This window comes from Corvus moneduloides, chromosome 4, assembly GCF_009650955.1.
Source record: "Corvus moneduloides isolate bCorMon1 chromosome 4, bCorMon1.pri, whole genome shotgun sequence".
Lineage (NCBI taxonomy): Eukaryota > Metazoa > Chordata > Aves > Passeriformes > Corvidae > Corvus > Corvus moneduloides.
The window spans coordinates 63379377-63404351 of NC_045479.1; the positions used below are offsets into that span (position 1 = coordinate 63379377).

The following is a 24975-nucleotide window of genomic DNA, read 5'->3' on the forward strand; positions in this document are numbered from 1 at the left end:
CTAGATTTGAGGCATCCAAAGAAAGTGTGCTGATGGCCCTGTGTGCTTTTGCAGCTTTATCTGGCCAGCCTGCAGAAACTGAACTCCCAAAGATACTAAAAAAAATTGTTGGAAGATTTTTCAAGGGCTACAGACCCATTTCCTCAGCCATTTGTCCCTTTTTAATGTTTGAATGCCTGTAAAACTGCTGTCAGTTAATGCTGATTTGTGTCTCACTGCAGTCTGTCAGAGTGCCTGCAGCCAATGTACGGGAAGCAGTGTTTGCTTTGGATATCACCATCTCTGACTTGCACACATGAAACAGTGTGAGCTGTTGTGAGTTTAATTTCCCCCACTGTTTCCACATGCCTGAAGATGGGTGGGATGGTGGCCTCCTTTCCACATTGCTGGAAAGGAGATGGTAATCCCTCTTCCTCTGGCCAAATGTAAACTGACACTGCTTGAAAAGCCTCCCCTCTAGCATGAAGCATCCCTCAGTGCACTAAATTAAGAGCCTGGCCCTAAAGAGTGTTGACCTTTCAATGCACTCATACTGTCCTGCCTTTAAGAAATATGCCTCTCCCCCTTTCTCCACTCTTTTTTTCCCCTAATCTTTATGGTTTCTTTCTCCCTAAGCAGCTTTTTACAGGTACACTGAGGTAGTGAGTGCTACTGTCTGCTCCAGATGTAGCTTTTCTGAGTCAGGCAGAGGAGCTTCAGGCAAAGGTTCAGCCTCCTAATAAAGCAAGTATATTCTAAGATAAGAGCTGCATTAGGAATTGCGGATTTTCTCTTTTCCAAAGTTGATGGTTAATACGGAAATTTTGTGGGATTTTTTTCCAGTTAACTTTGGAGAGAAAATGCAGGGGAAGTTTTGGGTTTGGCTCTGAAGCCTGAATCTTCCTAATCCTACACCACAGGTCCTTGAATATGTTGTCAGGCTTAAATATTAATTTCAGATAGCAGAGAACTGTGGCAGGGCCTCATGTGGATCCCTGAGTTTGGGACTATCTGACTTAGCAGACTTTACAGAGAGGGAAGAAGTTCCCTAATCACCGAGACCAGACCAGCACAGTGGATCACAGCTGCCTTGCAGACAGCTGGCTGAAGGATGGAAATGTTTTACAGAAGTAATATATAAATGCTGCAAGAACAGAGTTGGGCCAAAAATTATTAACAATTTATTAAAGCTCAAGGGAATTTCCATACCAGAACATAAGAATAAACAACTAGAGCCTCCAAAGTGAGCCTGGGAGGTTTGGGAAGCATCAAGAAATGGAAGGCTGACCACCTGCTTATCTCCATTGCAACCCTGTGTAGTGCAGCAAGAGTTCATCTCAGGGCAGTAAGGAGCTGGCAAGGGCAGGTTTCACAAGCCAGCACACTCAAAGAGGGCATTTTTGTGCATGTTTTGTTTGTGGCAACACTGAAGGGATACAATGGTTTATCTCTGCAGTACAGATGTTTTCTAAATTACTACCTGATTTGAAGCAGTATCCCTAGAAAAGAAGGGACACTCTGGTTCATGAACAATGCTTCAAGTGATCTCCTGCTTGCTGCAATTTTAAAATGCCTAGTCTTTGAAATGTTTGCTATGACTGCAATATTTTTATATGGGGAAAAATTGTAGCGTTTGCTTGTGTGTTTTTAGGGAAGTTCAGATTCCTGGCCTGTCAGCCTGGCAAAAGCTCCTTTAATGAACTCAAAACATCATTATCTACACAAGTTTTTTGCACTGGATGGATGGAAGACAAGCAGAACATTTCCAGGCTTCCTCCAGAACTGCCATTTCTTTAGGCTGTAATTGTTATTTTAATAGGCATCCTAGTATGACATTCTCTTTTAAAACAAACCTTTTCCTTCTTTTAACAATTAGGCTCCTGTCAAACACTAATCCAGGCACTTTTGTGAGCTGAGCTGGTGACTGGTACTAGTGACTAGACACTTCTGGCTGCATCTCAGTGCTTTGTTCCTCATAGGATCTTTTCCCAAGCTGTAAAATGTGGTGCCAGATTTAGTTTCTAAAGCCAGAAGAATAACACTAATAGACAGTAAATGGGTGTGAGTTGTCACATACACCAGCATCACAGAGTTAGTGCTATGTCTCAATTAGCAGCAGACTGGAAATCAGTGGGAGCAGACAGTATTCTTCCTGGTTTCTGTTGCAGTTCTTGAGCTGTAGAGAAACTAAAAAAGAAGAGTCTATGTTTACTGGTGAGAAGAGAAGCCTGTCACTGCAGTGAGCAGTGTCCCTGACCTGCCTGCTTGGCGTTTCTGGATACTTGCATGGGTCAGTTTATCCCCACGCACAAAGCTGAACACTAACATGTAGGTAACTGATAAAAGCTAAACCATGCCTGTTTTCTGATGGGAAAAGCCAGTGTAATTCCTGCTGGACAACAAATGTTAGGTGTGAGCAAAGTATAACTGCTTCTGGATATTCCTAATATTAACTGATGTTGCAGCTTCTGCTGGTCCTGTTTCATATGTGTAGGAGTATGTCAGTCCCAACTCTGTAGAAATCATCTGAAGTTTTACTACTGATTTCCATGGGGACAGAATTATATTTTCTCAATTGTGAACTGTTTTCCAAAGTACACAATGAACTCATTTTCCTGCTAAGATGAAGCAACAACTACGAGAGATTACAGGGAAAGTGAAATTACATCAACAGTTTGCTAGTTCACACTTGTACAAGGCATTGGCAAAGACTTTCAGGGAGGGATGCTCTAACTCATGGAGTGCTGGTCTGAAACACATTTTCATACAGTTTACACAGGCAGACTGCTATGTATAAAGATGACATAACCTGCTCTGTAACTGAACTGTCACTTTAATACTGGTACAAGACTTGAAATCAGTAAAGTCATCAGGTACTAAGAAAATATGTACCTCATCTAATAACAATATTTAAATATGCTTCTGTTGAATCAGAGTTCATAGATATCTTTTAAACATTTAAATATTTAATTACTTCTAATCACAGCCTCCATAGTTTAAAAACTCCTATCAGCCACACAACATTTCTGTTGACTAAAGTCCAGCTGTATCAGATAGGGAACTAACAGCCATTCTGTATAATTTCACAGTTTCTAAACCTCCCTTTTATTCTCTGAAGCAAGCCATGGACGAAAGTGCATTTCCTTTGAGAAGCACAATCATGTCACTGGCAAAGCTGATAAAAGGGCTTCTAACAGCTGAAAAGTTCACTCACATCATCAAAGAACAAAAGCTGAATGGCTGAAGTTAATAACAGTGCAAATAAAGCTAATTCCACAAAATACATTTAATTATTATTTATTTATTTGACCCTTATCTGAGACATTGAGGATGTATTCATGAGAATGCAAAGCAATGAGTTAAATAGTCAGTTGCTATGTATTGCCTATACACATGTATCCTCTTAGGCACTTTTAAATGCATTGATACACCCCAAGATAAGCAGAGTAAGCATTAGTGTACATCTTTCATATCAGACATCCCTGCAATATGACCTGAAAACTGAGAGAAGCAATTATATTAATAGAAAAAGATTCATGGACCAGTGATCTGTGGTTAAGCGGAATAGTCACTCCCAAGTCTGAGTTTGTCCTCACTTAACTCAGTTCTAATTAAGCACACTAGAAATAACTGTTGAAATTATGCTTAAGCTTATCCACTTTACGGCTTTGTGTATAACAACACCAAGTCCAAAAATAGCATACTTTCAGTTTTTTGGGGCTAAACTGAGAGCTAAACAGACCTCACATAGAAAAATTCTTTTAGTATAGCAGGCTTCAGCCACAACTCAAAACCGTCAAAGGAAAGATGCCCAGAGCCTTTGCTATATCCTTCATATAATGCCTTTGAAGTCCCTATACTTACCTGACCACTGTAAATATACAATGGTGGCATTGGCCAGGGCTGAGGAGTAACATGCCATCTGTGTCTGGTGGATTCATGTCTGTTCTCCCTGAGGTTGGGAGGGAGATGCAAAACCATCCACAGTGGCTTTCACAACAGCTTTCACTTCCCAGCTTAGGCACATGAACACCCCAGCCATGCTCCAGTACAGCACTGAGCCTGACCTTGCTGAGAATGGACATCACCATTCGTCCCTTCCTGTGTGCTGCCGTAACGAGCTCCATGGGATCCCGCTCTGGATCCCACTCCAGTGCCCGCTCCAGGCTGTGCCATGGTGGTGCAGAAATACCCAGCTATCAGCACAGTTAGCAGCCAGTGCTGTTCCCCAAGTCTGGTGCTGGACCGTCCCTGAAAGAAGCTTTTCTGGACTCATTCCACACTGCAGCTATGGCAAATCTTGCTAGGCACGATTTGGCTCCATAAAGAAGTACCTCAGTGTCTCTCTTGCTGTTGAAATTTGACCATATGTACAAATTAAAAAAACTGGCAGGAAATATAATTTTCCAACTTGTTTAACATGACATATAAATGATCTTTGCTGATTTTTTTTAGCAGATACCAATATCATTATGATCTTACTTCAGTTAAAAGTCCCTCTGGGACATATACATACCTCCACTTACTATCCTAAATACGTATGTTTTATTGCTGTTTGAAAAAACTAAATTACATTTTTGAGGAAAATGAACTGGTTACATTTCCCCCAATTTTCTTTGTAACTATCTCTCATTGTATTATCACCTCTTTTTATAACCTATTCATGTCAGCTTGCACAGCATGAAGAAAGCAAATGAGTGCTGCCAACAAAATATGCCAGCTTATCTGGTGTAGTCCTAAATTTTTCTCACTTTTGAGAAAAGTTCATTTTTCAGTTTGTAAGGAAAAGGAAAAATAGCACTTTTCTTACATAGGAGGGCCAAAGTATGCTCTTTCCTTAGAGTGAGAAATCGGAAACTCACTACTATCTCACTGATTTCTTTTGCTGGTGTCTGTACTCTTAGGCCACTGAAACATAACATTATACCTTTGCCCCTGATAAGGTGTAGCTACATTACCTACACCCCAGTAATCACACAGTAATAATGGAGCATGAAACAACAAACATAAAAAGTAACATCAAATTGGAGATTTTGGGTTTAAAGAGATTCGAAAGTTATTAACAGTAGTACTTCACATTTTTGTCTTACAGCATAAATTGGGTTTGTAAAAAAAACCTGTAAACATCATTCCATAAACATCACTATCCTTATACTACTGATATACAGACAAAAAGAATGTCCAATGACTTTCCCCAAGGTCAGAAAACAAGTTAACTGGAGTCAAGGAAAGAGTGCTAGAGAATTCTCACCCACTAATTCAGCATGTGGTTTGAACTGTTCAGGCAGTTTGAAAAGCAATCAGTGCATTTGTGATACTGGATTTGCTTGTTTTGATTTAAATTTTTGAGGGCAATGTCTTGAAAGAAGAAAGGCACTGCGAGGAAATGAACACCTTGGTACAATGCTTTACAGACATATGTTAGGTAATTCCTCACTTTGAATATGAATTCAGATACATCAATTAGCTATAAGTTCTCTTCTGAGTATTTTCAACACATTGAGTTTAGGCATAATTGGATTTTTTACCCCTGAAACACTTAATCAAGGCTAAATCAAAGAAAAAATTCGCTTTCAGAAGAATTCTGCAATATACAAAGAAAATACTTCTCTATTTGCAAAAGATGTGCCAGCTTTATTAAGTTTCCTTCATTTAGAGACTTACTTGTTTTTCCTTTTATCCAATTAATGCATTAAATCACTTTGATGTGTTGCTTTTTAAATGCGCAGTATCTGCAGTTATAAAAAAGTACGAGACACATCAGCAGCATTCATTTTCCCAAACTGAGACAACACCATGCTCATCTCAAGTACAGAGATGATTTTAAGGTGACTTGATTATTCCCCCAGTGTTTAAACAAATCTTTCATCAGTTTTAAAGCTACACAGCTGAAGTGTTTTCTTCCCTATAGAGCAAGGATTTCTGTCATCAAGTTAGCATGAGTCAAAGAGATCCTGAGGAAAAATCAATGGAGAGCAAGTCTCGTAAGATGAGTGTATTTGAGAAGTGTAATCCTTTTCTTCCATCTTACACGTTTTCCAGTACCTTCCAACGCAGAAGAAGCTAACATATGTGAAATCTGAGTGCAATTTTGTTGTAAGTAAGCTGTCTACTCCCTACCCTTACACACCCAGAGGTGGATATATATGCAACTTACTCTGCACCTGTGAAGTGCCAACATTCTCAGGAAAGATACAGACAAAAATAAGATGTCTATTAATAGAGTATTCAGCAATAACCCCTTAAAAATTAGTTTATCAGTATTTATCAGACATCAAATCTTACCTATAAGAAGCTATAATTCTTATTATTGAAAATAAAAACCAGCCACTTAGGAAAAATGCATAATCACACATACTCACACATAATCACATCTCTAAGCATGTTGAATAGAAGGACTGGCATAGTTATCAGTCTCCATATTTCACTGTCAAAAGATCAAAGGCACTAGGGACTTAGGTATGAATATAGACTAGACCACTATTAAAAAGAACCCAAACAAATCCAGAACTTGTCGGACTCCCAGCCCAGTCTCCAGTGTTTGCTTCTAGAAAGCCAATTCACAGCTTATTCTGCCCAACAGAGCTCAGTGAAGTCACATCTGTCAAGGACACAATAAAAGGACTTGTCTCAAATACCCAACTTTGCCACAAACATTAATATCTCTGCTTGTGTTGGTGCAGATTCAGGAGAGTACACTTAGAATAACATAACCTATTTTTATGGAAAGTTGGTGAGTTTTATTGCTATACAGAGCCTATGTGAACACATGTTAAATCAGATTTTTACTGATATAACTACACAGGACACACACACACACACACACACACAGATTCCACAACCCATCTCTACCAAAAGTGGTTTATAAAAACTTCAAAATCGCATGCAGTGCTCAACCCGTGTTTGTCACCTATTGGGAGCTGTTGTTCAGTGGAGGTGGTTCAGCTCGGAGAAACTGTTGCATGTCATTGCCATGGCAATGTGGATGTGGCTTCCTGGATGACGCAATCTGATAGTCCAACTGCTCCGTGAACTCCTGTTCTGCCTGGAACTAAAAGCCATGCTGAGAAGGATTAGTACTTTCATTTCTTCAACTGCATAGTTGAAGAAATGAAATGGGAAAAGCTGGGACAGTCTTAATTCTTCATGAGAGGCTTTAGCCTTAAGTAAAACCTCTAGCTAAGGTTATATGAAAGGTTCAAGAAGGAATATTGGATGTTTTGCAATGAATCTGAAAACAATGTGTCTCTAGAGTTATAAAATTTCTGTCACAGACTATGGTTAAGTCTTTAAGGAAAAAAAATAAAAGATTTATATGAAAACCAGCATCTTTTCTAGGCTAATAAAATGTATTTTGAATCTTTTTCTGTCTTTCTGAGATATGCTTCCATCTTTTGTAAGCTTTTTTGTGCATTCTGTACTTGATGTATTTGAAAAATAAACCTGCTTTATGAGTGACTCTCAGTTTGTGTCAGCACTTTCACAGCGTAAACACAGAAAGCTTTATATAATGTAGGTTATGTTTAAAATAAGTGTCTTTCTCAAGCTTGCAAGTATGCCTTTTTTTCCATTAACTACATGAATCTTAATGAGGTCAGAATCACGGTGTAAAACAGCAATAACAATGAGCTGAGCCATACCAGTGCCTCCTGTTTCTTCCCACTCTCGTTTTGGACTGAGCTCTGTTTCAGTTGACACAGTCATATACCCAAATATGCTGCAAGGGCTTAGCAATCACATAACGATAGCCCAGTGTAAAGCACTGGCCACTGAATCACTTCCTTGTAATTTCCAAATTACTGAGTTAATCTTTAGGGTTTTTTTCTTGATTTCAGCCTGTTAAGAAATGCCTGTCAACAGGAGTAGCAATTTCTACTCATTCCTCCAGTTGCTTAACAACCTTTACAGATTTTGTTTTCACAATAATATTTTCTTTTCAGATTTGGTTTCTGTACTAACCAATCATCAGGTTAATGCAAAAAAATAATAATATCCTTCTTTTAGCAATTACACAGCTTCCTACTATTTCAATCCCTTTGTTATTTTCTAAACAAATGCACAACATTTTTCTTTATTATTTCTCCATTTACCACAAGCTGTGTCACAGGTCCTAACAATTCTCTTGGAGTGACTTTACACTTCTTTGATTTCTATTAGTTTTGAATCAGCATTCATAAATGTAGCTGTACAATCCTTGGATTGTTATGTTTTGGTTTCTTGACATTTCATCACATTTCTTTCCTGTTGTATTGGTTTTGCATGGCCTGCCAGAACCAGTAACAAGGTCACTCCTGGGACATCAGTGTTGGTCAGCAAGTTCCATGGGACAAAAAGCATGGCACACACTCCTTCTACTTCATGTTACATGTGTGAGGAGTTTTTAAACTTTTTAATTTCCATTTCTAATGTCAGCCACAGAAATCTCCCAGTACTGTTTTGTGTGTGTTTTACCAAAATAACAGCTTTCCAGGGCTTATCAAGCTATGCTCTGTTTTGAAATTCTTATGTGAAAATGTATTGCTCATTAAGAACTCACTGGTCACAGTGGTACTTCTATTCCTCAGTCATCTCTTTACAGGTCATACAATATTTCTCACAGGAAAAAAAAAGTGTTTCAGGAAGCTAAATATCTTCACCAACCGAATAGGAAATAAATGATTTTTCACCTTGATTGTCTTCAGTGCTGTGGCCAATAAAAGCTTGTCACTTGCTTTTATGTATAAATTCTAAGTCTGTCATCTCTTTCATGAAAGGCTAGAGCACCCAGTCATCCATATGTGGCCATTTCTTGCTTCTGTTGTACCTGACTTTAGCCTGCTCTCCCATCTGTCAGTCTCCTCTTGTCACTTCAAAAGCAGAATCTCAAAGCATTCTGGAATGTGGCTTTTTCTCAAGTGACATCTCAGGGTTGAGAGACACTTGTGAATATAGCTAAAAGGTACCACTTCACTACTGAGCTCAGTCTCTAATTTCTCTGCAGGCGATGCTGCCGGTAAACTGACAAGTGGTTTGAATTCTCCTTGACAGAAGGTTCTAGAAATGTAACAGCCCAGAGTCACAGCAGCTCAGAATGGCCAAAGTAACACTGAAAAGCCAGATAAATATTTAAGAAACAAAAGCTACCTCACCTACATGGAATAGTTTGTTTATGTAATACGATTTATGTCACAAACTGCAATTTTAAGAGCAGGAAATGCTATTTTTTTTTTTATCACAGTATTGTGGTAAACACAGGATTGTGTTAGCATGGTACCTTCACTGCTGTTTAGAAATCCAGATTTTTTTTTTTTTTTTGCCTGTCTGGATCTTTAGCTAGGCAAGTCCCACATTGATGTAAAACATGCTTTTGCAATTATCTCTCTCCTTTTTTTTTTTTTTTATTAGAAGAAATAAACCCTGAAAATTACCAATTTGCTTCCTATCTTGTCAGCTCCAGGAGGAGATCAAAGGATGACTATTAATATAAAGACTTGGGTGCTCTATAGACAAAACTTGTTTCTTCATTGCTGTTTTCCAATACTCAAGAGTTTATTCTAAGAGTCTCATGGAATATTAATTTTAATTGTCAACTAAAGATCTTTTGAGATCCCTACAACACAACAGTGTAGAAGAAATGGCCTGTATTAATTTTCTAAGAAAGTCGTTTATTGAAAGTCTGGACCAAGCAAGGTCACAGAAAGATTGATTTAAGCTAATGTTGAAATGTGGAAGCACAAAAATTAGAATAAATACAGGTTATGTGATCAAAGGGGTGTGACATTTCTCCTTTAAAGTTAAAATCATGTAAGACTTAATGAAGAACACAGTAAAAATCACAGCTAAAGGGGCTATACCTAGCAAAATGTCAGACATCCAGAACTGAGTGTGCATCAAATACTGCAATCATGTTTATACACGGGGGTTGTTTCACTGATCCATTATTGCCACAGATACAACCAGGAGTTCAGAAGAAGATTTGGCATAATGGAAGTCTCACCATCAAGCATTTAAAATAGCTTAATGATCTCCTCTTTTGCGTAGTACACACCTTGGTTCAAGCACCAAGGACAATGCTTGTTTGCATTACTAAATTAGATCTGTTTGACACAAACTGGATGTGCACTGTGGCAACAAAAGTTAAACCAATCTCTATTGTGAACAAAATTTTAAAATAAATTTATTTTTAAAGCATAAATTAGAAATTATTCTCCTCTGTATTGACTGACACCTCTAAAAATCACCCGTTACTTAATATTATGACTATGACTTTAAAATAGCAAATAAAAAGGAAAAGAATTCAGTAGAAAAAAAATATGATCACGATGCAGCTAGACGGGCGGAAGAGTATAAAGCAGCAAATCTGGCTTCTGGATGAGAGATTATTCTGCAAAATGTCTGTATTTTGGTCAGTGCAGGTGATATGCCTAGTTAATTGGTGAATAGAGCACAGCACTGAAATCAATGAAAAACATTGATAACAGATGAGAACGTAGTTGGTGATCCACATACTGAGTATAGAAAAACTGATATGCTTATCTAGGAGATTATGTGATACACCTGCCCATGATTATAGGGGGACTGAATTCAATGGCTCAGGTCTCTTCAAGTTCTACACTTCTGAAAAAATGGTACAGGTATTTTAATTAAAAAGAAAATATGCAATCTGTGACACAGTGTTATAACTCTAGTAATTTCAATGGGTGGTCACTATTTCGCTTCTCATTAGCAGGAAATTGTCAAATAATTTAATTTATATGAAGAAAGGCTTCAGGTTTGGTCCTTCCTATGAAAAACATCAGTGGAAAATGATAATCTTGTATATGAACTTCTTAGGGTCTCTCTATTATGGATGGATGGATAAGTTCTTTGAAATGCTTTGATACTGCATGGTTTACGCTTCTGAAAAATAACTTTTGTACAATGTGCTTTTATGTAAAGAATTTTGAAATCCTTGAACAGTAGAATACAGTTGTACAGCTACAGAACGTGTCAAATGTAGAAGTGCACGTTCACAACCCCTTTAAGGCGGACACTGAATTTCTGTTTGTAAATGTGTACAAATGATACTGATCAAGATCTGTAGTACCTATTGCATCAGAGGCAATAATTAATAAGTTAACAGTCATCTTAATGAGGAGAAAAAGTAATTATTTGTGAAGAACTAGTAAAGAGGACTAAAAATAGCTCATTAGTGTAAAAAAAATGATTATGAGAGGATTAGGACTAACGGCCCTAGAAATTAACTTTTTTGATTATTTCCTGAAATATCCTCTCAGTTTGACACTACCAGCTGGGATGCAGAATACAGTGTCTAAGCAAATAAAATTGTTCACCTCTCTTGTGCATATTCAGTCTTTGCCTCTTGCCACTTTAATATAAATTGCAACACTGACTCCTCATTAACCACCTACTACACCGCTTCTCTGATAAACCCAGCACTTTTGTCATTATTACAAACTGACAAACCTTGGCCCACCCTGAAATTTACTGCATCTCTGACTGTGAAAACCGAGAAATATTGGTAGCAACTTTTCAGAGACAACTAGCTCTCCATGTTTTTATTATGCATTCCCATGTTCTGGGAAACACTCCTGAGCGTAGAATTTAAAGTAAAATAGTAAGTATGAGTTTCAGCTAAAGTAAGTTTTCTACAGTGTAAAAGAAGGTTTAAAACATCATGATTTTAACTTAATTTAGTATAACTGTAAAAGAAAGCTGATGCTTTATTCTAATCTTCCAGATGAAAGTAAGTGCCAGCACTATGTCAGGAGAAGTTTACAGTGCCAGCGATTTAGAACGAATTCATCCCCCTGCTTGGGAGGAAGGGATGAACCTCTTTTCCACTGCTAGGAAAATACCACTGATTCTGAGAGAGTAATTGCAGATTTACACCACAGTGCCTCAGATCAGAGTATGGCTTGTAATAAAGCTTCAATGTGTTTCAGGAGTGAAGACGCTTCTTCAAAGACTTTAAGATAAAGCACATGTTTTAGAGCTTTATTTAGCCAGGTTTCATTAAGGCTGAGCTTCAAGGAACTTGAGTGTCAAAGGTGACTTTCTATCAAAAAACAGTTTTCTCTTGCTCTTATATAATATTATATCACAAAGCACCCAGGATTTTGGACCATTTCTCTCACACTGCTTCCTCTCTGCCTTTTCTCATGAGTAGGGATGCTGCATAGAGGCCACAATGACTGGGCTTCTCCATCTTCACCCTTCCACCCTCTTCTTCCTCAACAGCCTATGGTTCACCAGGATGCTTAAAACCTGCATAAGACTTTGCCCCAGCGAAAGCCCTGACATCCACCCCTCCCCAAACTGCAGTGGTGGAGAGGAGCCCTGTACAACACACCAGATGCTGGGTCCTTCTAGAGGGAGGAAATTGTGATGGTGGGACATGGATGTTTTAGAGCAAGAGGGGAATGGCATGAGCATCAGGAGCAAGGAGAAGAGCCTGGGGTGAAAGTGTAGGCCCCACTGCCCTGAAAACCTTTCCACCTGGGGAAGGAAACTTTATCACTCGTTTAACTCTCCTTGGACACAATCCAGCTCACAATTATTTTTCTTTTCATGGATGTTTTTCTCCTCACTCCTCAGCTTCCATAAGGCAAACCCATCCGTTTCTGTTAGATAGCATGGTGTGTCAGTTTTCTGGCATTTGAGTTAAACAGTAACCATAAAGAAGGCTTGTGAGAGACAATAACTGTTCCTGATGTCAAGTCTTTCCATAGTAGGGAATGACTTTTAAATAACTTCCTTGAAGAATAAAATAGAATAGTTTTGTGGTAATTGTTTTATTTCCATGGAGAAGTGGAGGAAAAGCTATTGGTCTTATATTCTTTACCATGACAGCTTGAGGATGTGCATAAGTATTCCTGTTTCTGCCTTCATTCATTTTAATTTTTCTTTCCCATTTATCTTAATTTTGGTTTTGGTTTCCTTCTCTGTTTCTCTATGAATTGTTGGATTTCTTTTATTTTTGGAGCTTTATTCCAAGCCCTTTGCTCTCAGCTGCTCTCCATGCCCTGTTTTCCTGTATGGCACTCACTCAGCTTGTTAAACACTCTCCCTCCCATTGACTTCTTTGTGCAGAGATAGTTGGTTACAAACCCTTGATGACAATGGCAAATTGTCTCTGTCTGTGTAAGATGTTCACTCCAAGACTCAAGGATAGCCATTTTCAGAGAGAGGGTCAGTAATTTTAAGGGCAAACAGAGGCTGTCTCTTACAGACAACTGCACTCAAAGACAAAAATGCATTTGTTCATCAACATCTATCTATTTCAATCCAATCTCCCCTCACACCTTTGGGGAAGGGTGGAAGAACCTTAAAAAGGATGAACAAATAGGCAAACCAAATTCATATGCAAAGTGGTAAGATGAACTGGTATTTCAAAGGCATGCCTGCAAAAAAAAAGGGGAAAAATATTCCAGTAACAGAGAAGAGGTGATTTGATGGAGAATACTATGATCCCAGAAGAGGAGGCACATTCTACGTCAAACACTTCAATAGATGTTTTTGATAGTAATTTTCTGAAAAGGGGTTTATTCTGATTCCTTTTATTTTCTGTTTTTCCTTTTTGCATTACTGTATTTTGCCTTTGCCAGGCGTGACTCATACGCACAAAAATGTCTTTATCACAAATGAAACACATTTTCAGATTTACATGCTGACTTAGCCAAAACTCAAAGCTTTTGACTTTTAAAGTTTTAAAGTATTTGTAATGATGGCAGGAAGGTCTGATGTGCTTGAAGATATGAGGCTCATCATCAAGGAAGCAGTAAGCTCAGGTGAAGGCATAACAAACCATTTTTCCTCCATGACTGGGTGACCCTGTACTGAGGTGTAAAGGTCTGGTTACATACACACCACTGAGCATGTATCCATGGGACCAACGCTGGAAATAACATTTCTTCTGCATTGTGTGGCCACATAAATAACAATTTGTGCTTTAGAACAAGAATGTCATATCACTTGGAAAATATCATAGTATTTTGGCAAGTAATATTGGAAACTGGGAAGCATAAAAGGAAAATATTACCCCACATGGCCTGGTGCTGCTACTCCTTCCCTGTGTGAAAAGCAGGATGCTGGGCCAAATACCCTGCTGTTACTCCAACTAGGGAAGCAAGTTCCACATCAAAAATTTAAGATATTTTGCCAGTAATTTTTGTATTTGCTGCTGAGGTGGAATCTGGACTGTCTGACCACATATTCTTATTACAGTGGATAATTCACATATACTAAGCTTTATATGTAGAAGTGATTGACAAACACAGAGTACAATAAAAAAATAATGCTTGGTAGGAGGTAAGAGTGTGTCCTCTACTTCAAGAGTTACCACGCCTGAGTTGGCAGGTCTGGTGCACCAACATTTCTAGAAATTACTGCAGCCTCATTCACCTGATGCGGTGAAGAACCTCAAACTGAGAACCTCAGTGCTTCTTAAAAGCCATAGTCCTCCCCCTGAGAGACTGTGGGGACATGTGAGACTTTCCTATTAAAATGGAAGTGGGAAGAAGAAATGAACAACACAAGAAAATATTCAAGAACTGGTCACAGTGCAGCGTGCCTCCACCAAGGACAGTCCGCACATTATCTCCTGGAGGCACAGAGCAACAAAAACTTTCTCCTTGTTCTTAGGGCAGCTATAGGCTACACATCTTTCTCCATGGACTGCTGCAGCTATTGCCAAGAGCTGTGGCAAAGGAAGCACACTAGTATCAAGCACTGTAATGCTGAACTAGCAGATAATACCAAAGCACCTACATTTTCTTGTGCTCACTCTCCTTTTCTTTCTTTCCTGCTTGTTATCACAACTATGCCATGGAGAGTTTTCTTTGAAGCATTCTTCTAAACACAATAGACAGCATACATTATTTATCCTAATGGAATAGTGTGCAAGGCACCCACCATATCTCACTTCCTCTGAATAACTTCAGAAGAGAACAGAGCAAGATAAAAACAGGCTACATTTTTATAGTCAGAAAATGATGAAACCTCACAGAAGGCAATTCTCATGTGTATGAGGTTGCAGAAGTAGGAGCAGCAGGAGCTAGAAAACCCAACTTTGTTTTCTCCTGTGCTACTGAGTCATTGAGGGAGCCGGGTCCAGGTACTTACAGACTGACCCACATACAAATCCAAGAGCAATGCGTAATTAAGACAACTTGTTGGGAAGGGCCCTCAGATCCTGACTATCTCTACAAAGATGACTGAAAGTTACTTCTGTTTAAAAATGGTTGTGTACTTTCTCTGTCTCAGACTCCCAGTTTATGTAAAATTTTCACACCTATGAAGGAGTGAACCCCTATGAATTTTTTTGTAAAATGAACTACACAAATGTAAACTACTCCTTGTATGAGAGAACTGTCAACACTGGGAATTTGACTTCTTTACACATCAACAATAAGGCATTTTTATAGAGGTTCCACCATTTAAAGGGCAGAGAGCATTTACTAGTGTAAATGAACAGTACTGTAAATGAAGACTGCCATTATTCTGTTGGTATGAAAGCAGCAGCAAACATGCTTCCTCAGTTTAGTTTTGAATTCTGAGCAGAGCTCGTATTTCACACAGTAATAGTCAGTAACTTCCATGGACAGGGAACATAATTACAGTGTCCTAGCTCCAAATGGCTGAAGGTTGTAAGGGATAATATATAGCATCTGCTGAATCTGCAGAAGGAAAAAACCTAACACAATAAAGAGCTCCCTACTGGCACACTCCTCCTTTTTCAGAAGGACTTTCCAATAGGCACACAGGCAGGTGTTTTTTGATGGTTATATCTCTGCAGTTGGTTTGACAACAGCCTTTGACAGCTGTGATGACAGAATGGGAACAGACTATCCTCTCAGTTATTCCAGGTTTTAAAATCCAGTCATGCAAAAGCTAGGAAAGTTTGGAGTTACCCTTTCCTTTTGTGCAGCAAATTCCTCCTAGTGCTGTCTGAAGGATAGATACCACTCATCCCATAAGGATTTCTGGAGTGCAAAGATACTCACATTTCCACAAACTGTTCACTTGTGTTTTCCAGAAACTCTTTCTGTTACAACTTCTGAACAAGAAACACCAAAACTACAGTCTCGTTCTGTGAGTCAGGAGCTGCAGAGCTCAAGACAGTAGCACATGCTTCCAATCACCCCAGTCATAGAACACTGTGAACAATTATGATCTGATCAAGTTCCTTTATTCAGCCATCTGCAATTCTCCCCAGATGTTCTAGATTTATGGAATATTCCAGTGGCTGGTGTCATAATCAACCTTTGCTTTTAGATGTTCTTAATCCCAACCATGCGATAGGGAACCTTAATTAGTGACAAAGGCACTGTTCCTCACACCTCTTTGGGTTAGTGCACTGTTGAAATACAAAATGCTGGATTGTATCTGACTGCATAGCATTACAGGGTGATGCCAAGTTACCTTTCAGAATTTCTTCCAAGAAGCTGACTCTGAAGGTGAAAAATCCTTTAATGAAAGAGAACTCTGCCCTGAAGATCCTGTCCCTGCAGAGGCTGTGCTCACCAATGTTTCATTACAAATATTATCACCTCCTGGACTCTCCATGGCTTCTGTAGTCACAGACATGAGTACAATCACTCCAATAACTTTGGCCAATGTCATGAGCAATCCTGAACATTTAAGCCAGGACCTTGGGAGAGGAGACAGATGGAGAGCAGGAACAGCACAGGAGTGCCAAGGGTCTGTGCTCCCATCAGAGCAGGTTTCTCAGTAGATGACCAAGTCTGAAGTTACACAATCCATATCCAATTAGTCTGCTTGGATCAATCCAGACTCTAAGAGTTCCTAAATCTTTATGAACTTCCAGAAATCTTTAATTTCTGTTATCTAGGACAGACTTTTATAGTTTACATCATCTCTGTCATCAGAAAAGCACTCTAGTTGCAATAATTCTTCACACTGTACTTCACTGCAATTTATTTATTTGACTGGAAAGGAAAGGATAACTGAGAAAGAGAGCTTTTATTGTGATGTGCTCTTTATTGCAATGCTTCCCACATCCATGCCCATTTGTATTCCATCACCTCTGGGTTATGAGCAATTCTGTCAATGGGGATTGTCATGGCTGTAAAGACTTAACTCCTAATACCTTCAGATTAAAGAATTTTTCCCAGGCACTTTTTTTTTGTTGTTCCTATTTTCATAAGGGATAACAGTTAAGGGGGTTTAGAGGTTCAGTGATCTCTCATTGCCAATCCTATTTGCTTGTTTTCTTTGCCAGGAAGGTGATAAAATGTATTTAACCTGAGCCCCTCTGCAAGATCAGATTTTCTCTACTAAATGTTCTCTTGTCTCATCTCTAGAGTGAAACTTGGCACCAATTTCAGCAGAGGCAGAACTGAGCTGTAAACCCTACTCTCCTTTAGTACCATTCATATGATCATACAGGTATTCAGGATACAGATTCAGATAATAAAATTGTCCCAAGAAAGCCACCAGCTTTCATTGCTTCCTTCAGCAGTTTGAACCATGGGAATATTGGCTAAATTCTTTATGGTATATTTGGCTGATGTTGGGATGAAAAGTAATTTCCTTTTTGTCATAGGAAGACTGATGAGATTGAGAGTATTGTGTTCTGTAGGCATCTGGATATGACCTCTGTATAACCGAGCTCCCCAGCACCCAATTCTGACTTCACCTGGACTAAAGAAAGGCCTGGTGGCAGAAATTGCTTCTCACTGTCCCAGAACATGGAGTTGGGGCAGAAAGAAAAAAGTCACAGGTGCACAAAGGGTAAGGTTAAATCAAAGAAGGTTTACATAAATAAAGAAGTTTGTGGATGGTCAGAAAAAAGTATGAGAGAAGAAATACAAAGAAATTAGAAGGGTGACAGGGAAAAGACTGCAATGTCAGGTTAGAAGCATCTTGTGTGTTTCCAGGTGAGAGTGGTTTTCTTTATCTAGTTGAAAAAGTCAACCTAACCTTCCATTCTCAGAGAAAGAATGAACCCAGACAACTTTCAGTTTACAGTTTTCAGCTAACCCTACTATTGATGTTTCATTTCCTACAAAAGAGTGGGCAGTCACTAAAACATGGGTATGCTTTGTACACAAACACCAAAGGTCATCAAATGAACCATCCTCTTTATCCCACAGCATAATATAGTCAGAAAACAGTTGCAACAGTGATCAGAGAGATCTGTCTGAAATTTTTGTCTGGTGCTAGAGACACATGGATCTGGGGTATGCTATATACATGAGGAAGCAATGACAGAGGAATGGCTGGGATGTTCTTACGGAAAAGGAAAAAAAAGTGTATTATGCTGACCATACTCTTTTCTTGGCCCTGTGGGCTACACTCAGCTCTGTTATAGTGACATAATTTACAACAAACTTGATTTAAACTGGTTGCATTAAGGCAACTGGGAATACTATATGGCCTTTAATGTTCTTAAGTTTATTTTGCAGTGAGAGCATGATGGTTTCTGTATAGGCATTTGCTGCTGAAATGGGAAATAGGTGGGCTGTTTGATGAGTCTGTCAGCTGGCAATCACTACTTGGACTGCTTCAATGTAAATATAATTTTCTCAGACTTCAGTACTCTGGGTCCAAGTCTCTTTTCTGTTAGTATATACTAATCTATCTAATTCTTGTTATTATTTATTTTCATCACAACCAGAAGACAATCCTGACCTTTATTGTTTATCCACAGGATGTATTTAGACAGCTTGCAGAAAGTGATGGTGAGAAATTTTCCTAGTGCCACCATTTTATTTCTATGTTTCTCCTCCCCCTTTACAGAAGTTCAGTGTCTCAGTGCTGCACCATGAGAAAATGTGCATTTCCAAGCAAAGTCCCTGGGCAGTTTTCACTTTGTAATGACAATAAAAGTCAGAAGTCATGCTTAATTTCTTAAATCAGATTTTCAGTGTTAAATCCCACATTAGATGATGTTATAGTTAATAATCACATAATCAATAGACAATGCTCCTAGTTGGATGTGCATGTTTCTTTTGGGTTAAATTTGCTCATTTAATTTCTTCTAGAAACTTTTCTGCCTGTGGTGATCTTCAAAACAGCTTTTCTTAATGTGTAAAGTTTTGAAATCTAATTTGTTCCTGTTTAGTATTAGACTCTCATTTTATTCTGATTATGTACATACACACCTGAAAATCAGCCTGGTTTGGTTTACCTTCTAAAACTGCTGCTGCATTCCTGCGCTTTGTACCTATGGTCAGTGTGAATTAGGCATTTGGAATCTTTCTGTCACTCAAAGTTTTTAACTCTATTTATTTGAACATCTCTCATTGACATTTCTGCTTGTCTGATGGTTTGCAAGATGTTTTCTTTTTCACAATCCCACTGTGCAATTGTGTCACTTTCCATGAAGCAAGTGTTTACTACTGTCAAATTATCTACCTGTACAGAAGGAGCAATGGGATCTGCATGCAGTGTTAAAGTTCCTTTTTTGCTCCCTTCCAGTGGTAGTGGAATTTTATACCATAACTGCAAGCATTTAGGTCTATGATAATTAATCTCAAAAGACCGTAACAAGTCTGGCAAGTAACATTTGGGGGTTTTATAAGTACTGCACACAACATGCTTTCTAAGCAGCAACTAATAGCAGGCACTATTAAGCAGTCACAAAAAACACTGGCCACATTTTCTGGAGAGGATCCATACCACTGACAACTTCTCACAGCTACCCTTCTGCCTCCTACTTGCCCTGTGTTTGTGCTATGGAGCCACCTCATCTCAGGGAACATTTAAAGAAGCAGTTTCCACTGGAGTGAAATTCCCAGTCAGCCCAAGAATCCCCTGGCACAGATCCCTCTGGCAAAACACGGTCCCCTTCCTCACTCCCCTGCAATCACCCCACACATGGGCAGACAGAGGCATCTCCCACCTCTGGGCTGCAGCTGCTGCTCAGGAACGTTGGAGCAGAGCTGCGGAGTCAGACTGAATGGCCGTTCCACGCGGGGCTCTTTCCACCCAGCACACTTGTAGTACAATTAAAGGAGTGCCTCCCCTCCTCCTCCTCCTCCCCCCTGGCTCTTGTAGTATCTGAATGTGAACTTCTCCCTTAGATAGATAAACACTTGTACCCATATGTATACCTCTGGCCTTTAAGGACTTTATTCTGGTGCCTTTTTTTAGGATTTTCAGTTTTACCTGTCAGTTGCACTCACCACAGGCTGGCATTTCTTTTTCACCTGTATTGGGGGCGGCACATTATCTAAGACACATGTTTTTCAACCCACTTACCTAATTTCAGCAGAACTGGCATAAGCTGCTTTATTAGCAGTATTTATACAACACATTTGCAATACACGCTTTAAAAAATTATTTCTCTTTTGTAAGCAGTAGTACTGGCATGAGGTTCTGATTTCAGGTAAAACAACCACTGCCCACTATAGCCCCTCATCCAGTCAAACAGTCAAAGAAAGCAAAGCAAAACAAGCCAGTCAGACATTATCAGAGAGAATGGTGATTATAACAAACAACAATACAAGGGCAAAATGCATGGCTATTCAGAAACTGTCTTTTGGGGAATGAACAAGAGATCTGGAGCCATTTTTCACTAGGTTCATGAGAAAATGTCAGCACACAGATGCTACTGTACTGTCAGATTGTATCTTAATTTGGCCAAAGGGGACCCAGGCAGTCACCCCTCACAGACATTTTTAAAGGCCCATTACAAATCTGATTTATTGGTTGCTAAGAATCTCCCTGCTATAGTCTGCAGATTTTGCATGACATGGAGCTGAAATCCAGTTACAGATAAAGATCTGCTTCTCTGTATGATCTAAATCCATCTGAATTCAGTATTTCTTGGGCATCGGTCAAGCCTCCCCCGGTTTGCCCACCCCCTCTCCTCCTAATACCTTAAGGCAGTTTACTTCGGAATGAAGCAGAGCATTAACCTGTATAAAATTGCTAATTTGTATATAACTCTCTTGCTGCCATGGAAAAAAAAAAAAAAAGAATAAAAGGAAATTCCTTTTGTTCTAAAGAGGCAGAGAAAAAATTTCAGGAACAAAAGAAATGCATCTGCCCAGCAAGAGAAATGAGAAATTGCTGGGATATGTTTTAGATATTTAGGCATGCTGCTGTTAACAACAACCATTCAAATAAAAATGCTAATTTGCTCCTGTTCTTTGATATTTAAAAAAAATCCGTTGGCTTTTTCCTCAAAAAAAATAAAAATCCCTTGCCTTCTGTGAAAAGCCAAAGATCATACGAGTGAAATGTATTTGGAATTACTGAAGAAACACCATTCAAACTTGCTCTACTCGAACTGCCCATTGTTACAATTCAGACAATGTACAACAACAAGCACAGCTCAACTTCGAACCGTGTCCCCGTCACAAGGAATTCAAAGTCAACAGCTCTTCCTATTTCCATAAACTCACCTCCAAAGCCTTCATTTGCAGCTTCTCTGGCAAAAATCTACTAGCATCGGAACAGTCATCTGACAATTGTTACAGAAGCACACAGCTTGTCTTAAAGCCTTGTGTTTCATGAAGGAACTATTCTAAACAAAGAAAACATCAAAAGCTACACAAGGATCGCTCACAGCAAGTCCAACTCAGCCCAAGTTTGGGTTCAACATCTGTCTGAACACAGTAGTGCCTCCCATCTTGGTTTTGTTCTGTGGGATTAAACCCCACCTAATCTCTTTAAGTGACCCCAACTCAGGTTCCAGCTATACCGCTTTACAAATCCAGAGAGAAAGAGAAGGAAAAAAAGACAAGAAAGAGAAGGCAGCGCCTATCCCACCTTTCCATGGCTCTCATCCCGTCTGTCTTCGCATGATCTGCAAACCACCTGTACTGGATCCAGCCCATTCTGGGGACAGAAATTATCTTCCCGGTAGGTGTAGTCTCAGCTGTGCTTTGATTTTTCGGCACGAATGTCTAGAATCTTCTGCTTAAGCCAGACACAGCAACACAAAACTGCAGCTGAGCTCTTTTGTTTTGCCTCTCTCCGGGGCTGAGGCAGCGGCGCTCCCGGCGCTCCCGCTCCCTCCGCCCCCGGCAGCGCCGGAGCGCTCGGCTCCGCGCCGGCCCCCGCAGCCACCACCTACCCAGCCCGACCCCGCTGCCGAGGTTCCTCCGTCAGGGGCAGCTTCGGGGGGTGGTCAGGTGATCTTCCGGTTAAAAACCGAGAGGATGCTCGGGGACTGAGCGCACGGATCCGTGGTGGGATTCAAACTAGCCATTTACATTACAAAGCAGGGAGGGAAATAGGGCTCGGAGGAGATCATCAGGCATCCTTCTGCTTCCCAGCTCTCCGCTGGCAATCCACACAGGCAGGCACAGCGCAAAGATATGCAATTAAACTTTCCAGTGGCAATAATCATACATAGTTTGGATACCATGATACTCCTAAATATTTAAAATTAGGGGCTTATTCCTAAATAAACAATTTTTTTTCCCCCCCCCGATGCTATGCTGGTTCTGTATCCCTTTACAGATTCTTTCCAATTGTACCTTTTTTACAATACAATCCTTAAATATTTATGCTGGAGCCATATTTAATTTCTCATCAGCAAAGAGACCCTGCTCAACTAAAAACAATTACTAGTTCTTTATTCACATTATTATATTGCAATTCAAAGTATCTTTGATGTAAGGGCCATTATACTTAAAAGTGACTCTGAATTGTAGCCTATCCAATAGCCCTGTTCCCTGGGATTACCCTGATTAAAGCTACCATACGTTCAGGGCTTTGGAATTTAGGCTCTAAAAGACAGAAAGAACTCAGATTCTGTGAGAATCCTAGTTATTGCCAAGTAATAAGAAATACCCAAGTATTGTTGCAAAGGTCAGAATTACTTGCAAACAAGAAAATCATATGGAAAGAGACTGTGAGTGTTGATAAAATACTGCATTTTTAACCCTAGCTGCCATTAAAAAATTTCTACCATGTTTAATGAGACCACAGTTTCACCCAAAATATTCCTTTGCACTCATTATAGAATGGTAGCAAATAGGAAACATCTGCAAAACTAGGCACAAAGGGTAAAGTAGGCATCCACATTTAATCAGTCTTTCTGAGAAACTAAACGTGTAGATGTAATGTATCATCTATTCCAGAAGAAATCTAAATCCATTTTCCTATGACCATGTTTTTAAAGACTTAGGTCTTTAAACACCAGAAAGCCTACTTACCCATCCACCATCCAACACAGGCACTTTTAATGCTTACCAATGCTTCCAACAACATATAATAACCATTTACTCATCTTGTATTAACTCCACAGACACTTCAGTTCTTCTGGCACTACACCCAGAATGCAGATTTCCACCTTTTACTTTCCATGCTATCACTCTTATGATGTAAGGTAATTCTTTTGGTAAGTACACAAAGGAGCAGTCTGGATTTCTTCTAGGATACTGAGGTAAAAAACTTATATGAGAAATCATGGATTATCTTCACCATATTATTAGGCTACTATTATGTCTACTAGATTGACACTAAAAGTTCTCTCTTGCTCTGACTTTCAAGAGACTTAGGTTTTTAACCCTGACACATTCTTTTCAGTAATGCTCTAGTAGGAGTGCTTCACATCTTTCCTATCATAGACAAAATTTTTGCCATAGTCCATGAGCTTTTGGCAGAAGCCAAGGCAGACTTGAAGGGGCTGGTAAAACTCCCATAACTATTATATGTATATATATATGCATATATATGAGACTTGATTTCAAACCAGGCTTCATGGGAAAGAAAAAATCACCAGACTTTTACTTTGCTACATTTGATTTAATTATGTATTTAAAAAAAAATTTCAAAAGTGGGACTCTTGTCATGCCCTCATAAGAATATCCTTGTAGAAAGATATCTAATGACTGGTGCACACTTAACACTAGAAGATGTTTATGATGCTCCCAACAGTGAAGGCCATAGGAACCAACAGAAGATGGAAACAAAACAACTTCATCTCAATTGTTTATGTTTCTGGTTACAAGTGGAATTCTGCAGTTCTTTTGGGCACTTTGAGTAGCCACATATAGTTACTCTATTAATAGTTTTCTCCTTTCACCCTGCTGAAGCCACAATAGTGCAAGAAGAGAAGAGACATGTCATGTGAACAGGCTAGCAGGGCCAGCCAAGCTACATGTCTTTAGAACTCAAAATTGCACATATATTGTTTTCTAACTTGGATACCGTCAACATTTTTTTATTGCTATAAAGTCAACATAAAACTTGTTTCTAGTTAAAAAATAGGCCTAAACTATCATTGCTGAAAAAGCAAATAGAAACAGATCATCCCGCCTGGTACTTAAGAGTAGTTACAATAGTGTATAAATCATGGGACTACCCAAAAAAATTTCCAATGTAGTCAGCTGCAAGAATGCAGTTGTGTCATTCTGCACAGAACTCCCATTGAATGTGATGAGTTTCTTGACAAGCAAGAGGATCACGTTACGTACACTTATTACAGACATCAAAATGTTCACTTTAGCAAAGCTGAATACAGTAGTGCTTTTCAAAAAGCAAATGCTGTGGTCACCAAGCAAAGTATGGCTTGCAACTCTCAAAAGAAAGTAATTTCATTTCTAAGAAATAGAGCAATGATTTTAGGCTTCCAAAAAAAGCCTTTTATAATGTCTGGGCTGCCATACACACTGACAGGAACAAGACATTCAGACTATACATGTTGATGCAGTAAAAAGTACAGGTCTAATCCACTGGAAGAAACTGGAGGACTATCTTCCATCTAAAGGCTGTATGTATACATGCAAGTAGGTATGTAAATAATGTGTACAGACAGGTATACATAATTAATTAAAACCATGTAATAAATATGGATGAAAGAATGTCTCAACCATGCAGATAACAATTATCTGCAGTAACATTTATCAAAATAAAAATTAGTACAAAATGATACTTTACTCAAGAAGTAAATACAGGTTTTTTAATTATTAATTTTATCACCTGAAATCTTTTGAGAGGAATTTGAGAGTTTCCCAGAAGAATCACTAGTTTTACATCATACTCCTTTAAATATTAGAGCTTTAATTCAAACAACAACACAGACATAATCAAATT

At 39.0% G+C, this 24975-nt stretch overlaps 1 protein-coding gene across 11 annotated transcripts in view; it reads right to left on the bottom strand.

Annotated features, from left to right (window-relative positions):
• The window catches only part of MAGI2 (membrane associated guanylate kinase, WW and PDZ domain containing 2), a 726260-nt gene that overhangs the window by 366008 nt on the left and 335277 nt on the right, over positions 1–24975 (bottom strand). The window contains exon 1 of one of the 11 annotated variants that reach the window (XM_032106791.1): positions 21700–21958. The exons of the other annotated variants lie outside the window; for them this stretch is intronic. The gene's annotated coding sequence lies outside the window, so the exon portion shown is untranslated. Of the gene's footprint in view, positions 1–21699; positions 21959–24975 lie in introns of those variants that run through there. 11 annotated transcript variants of the gene reach the window in all.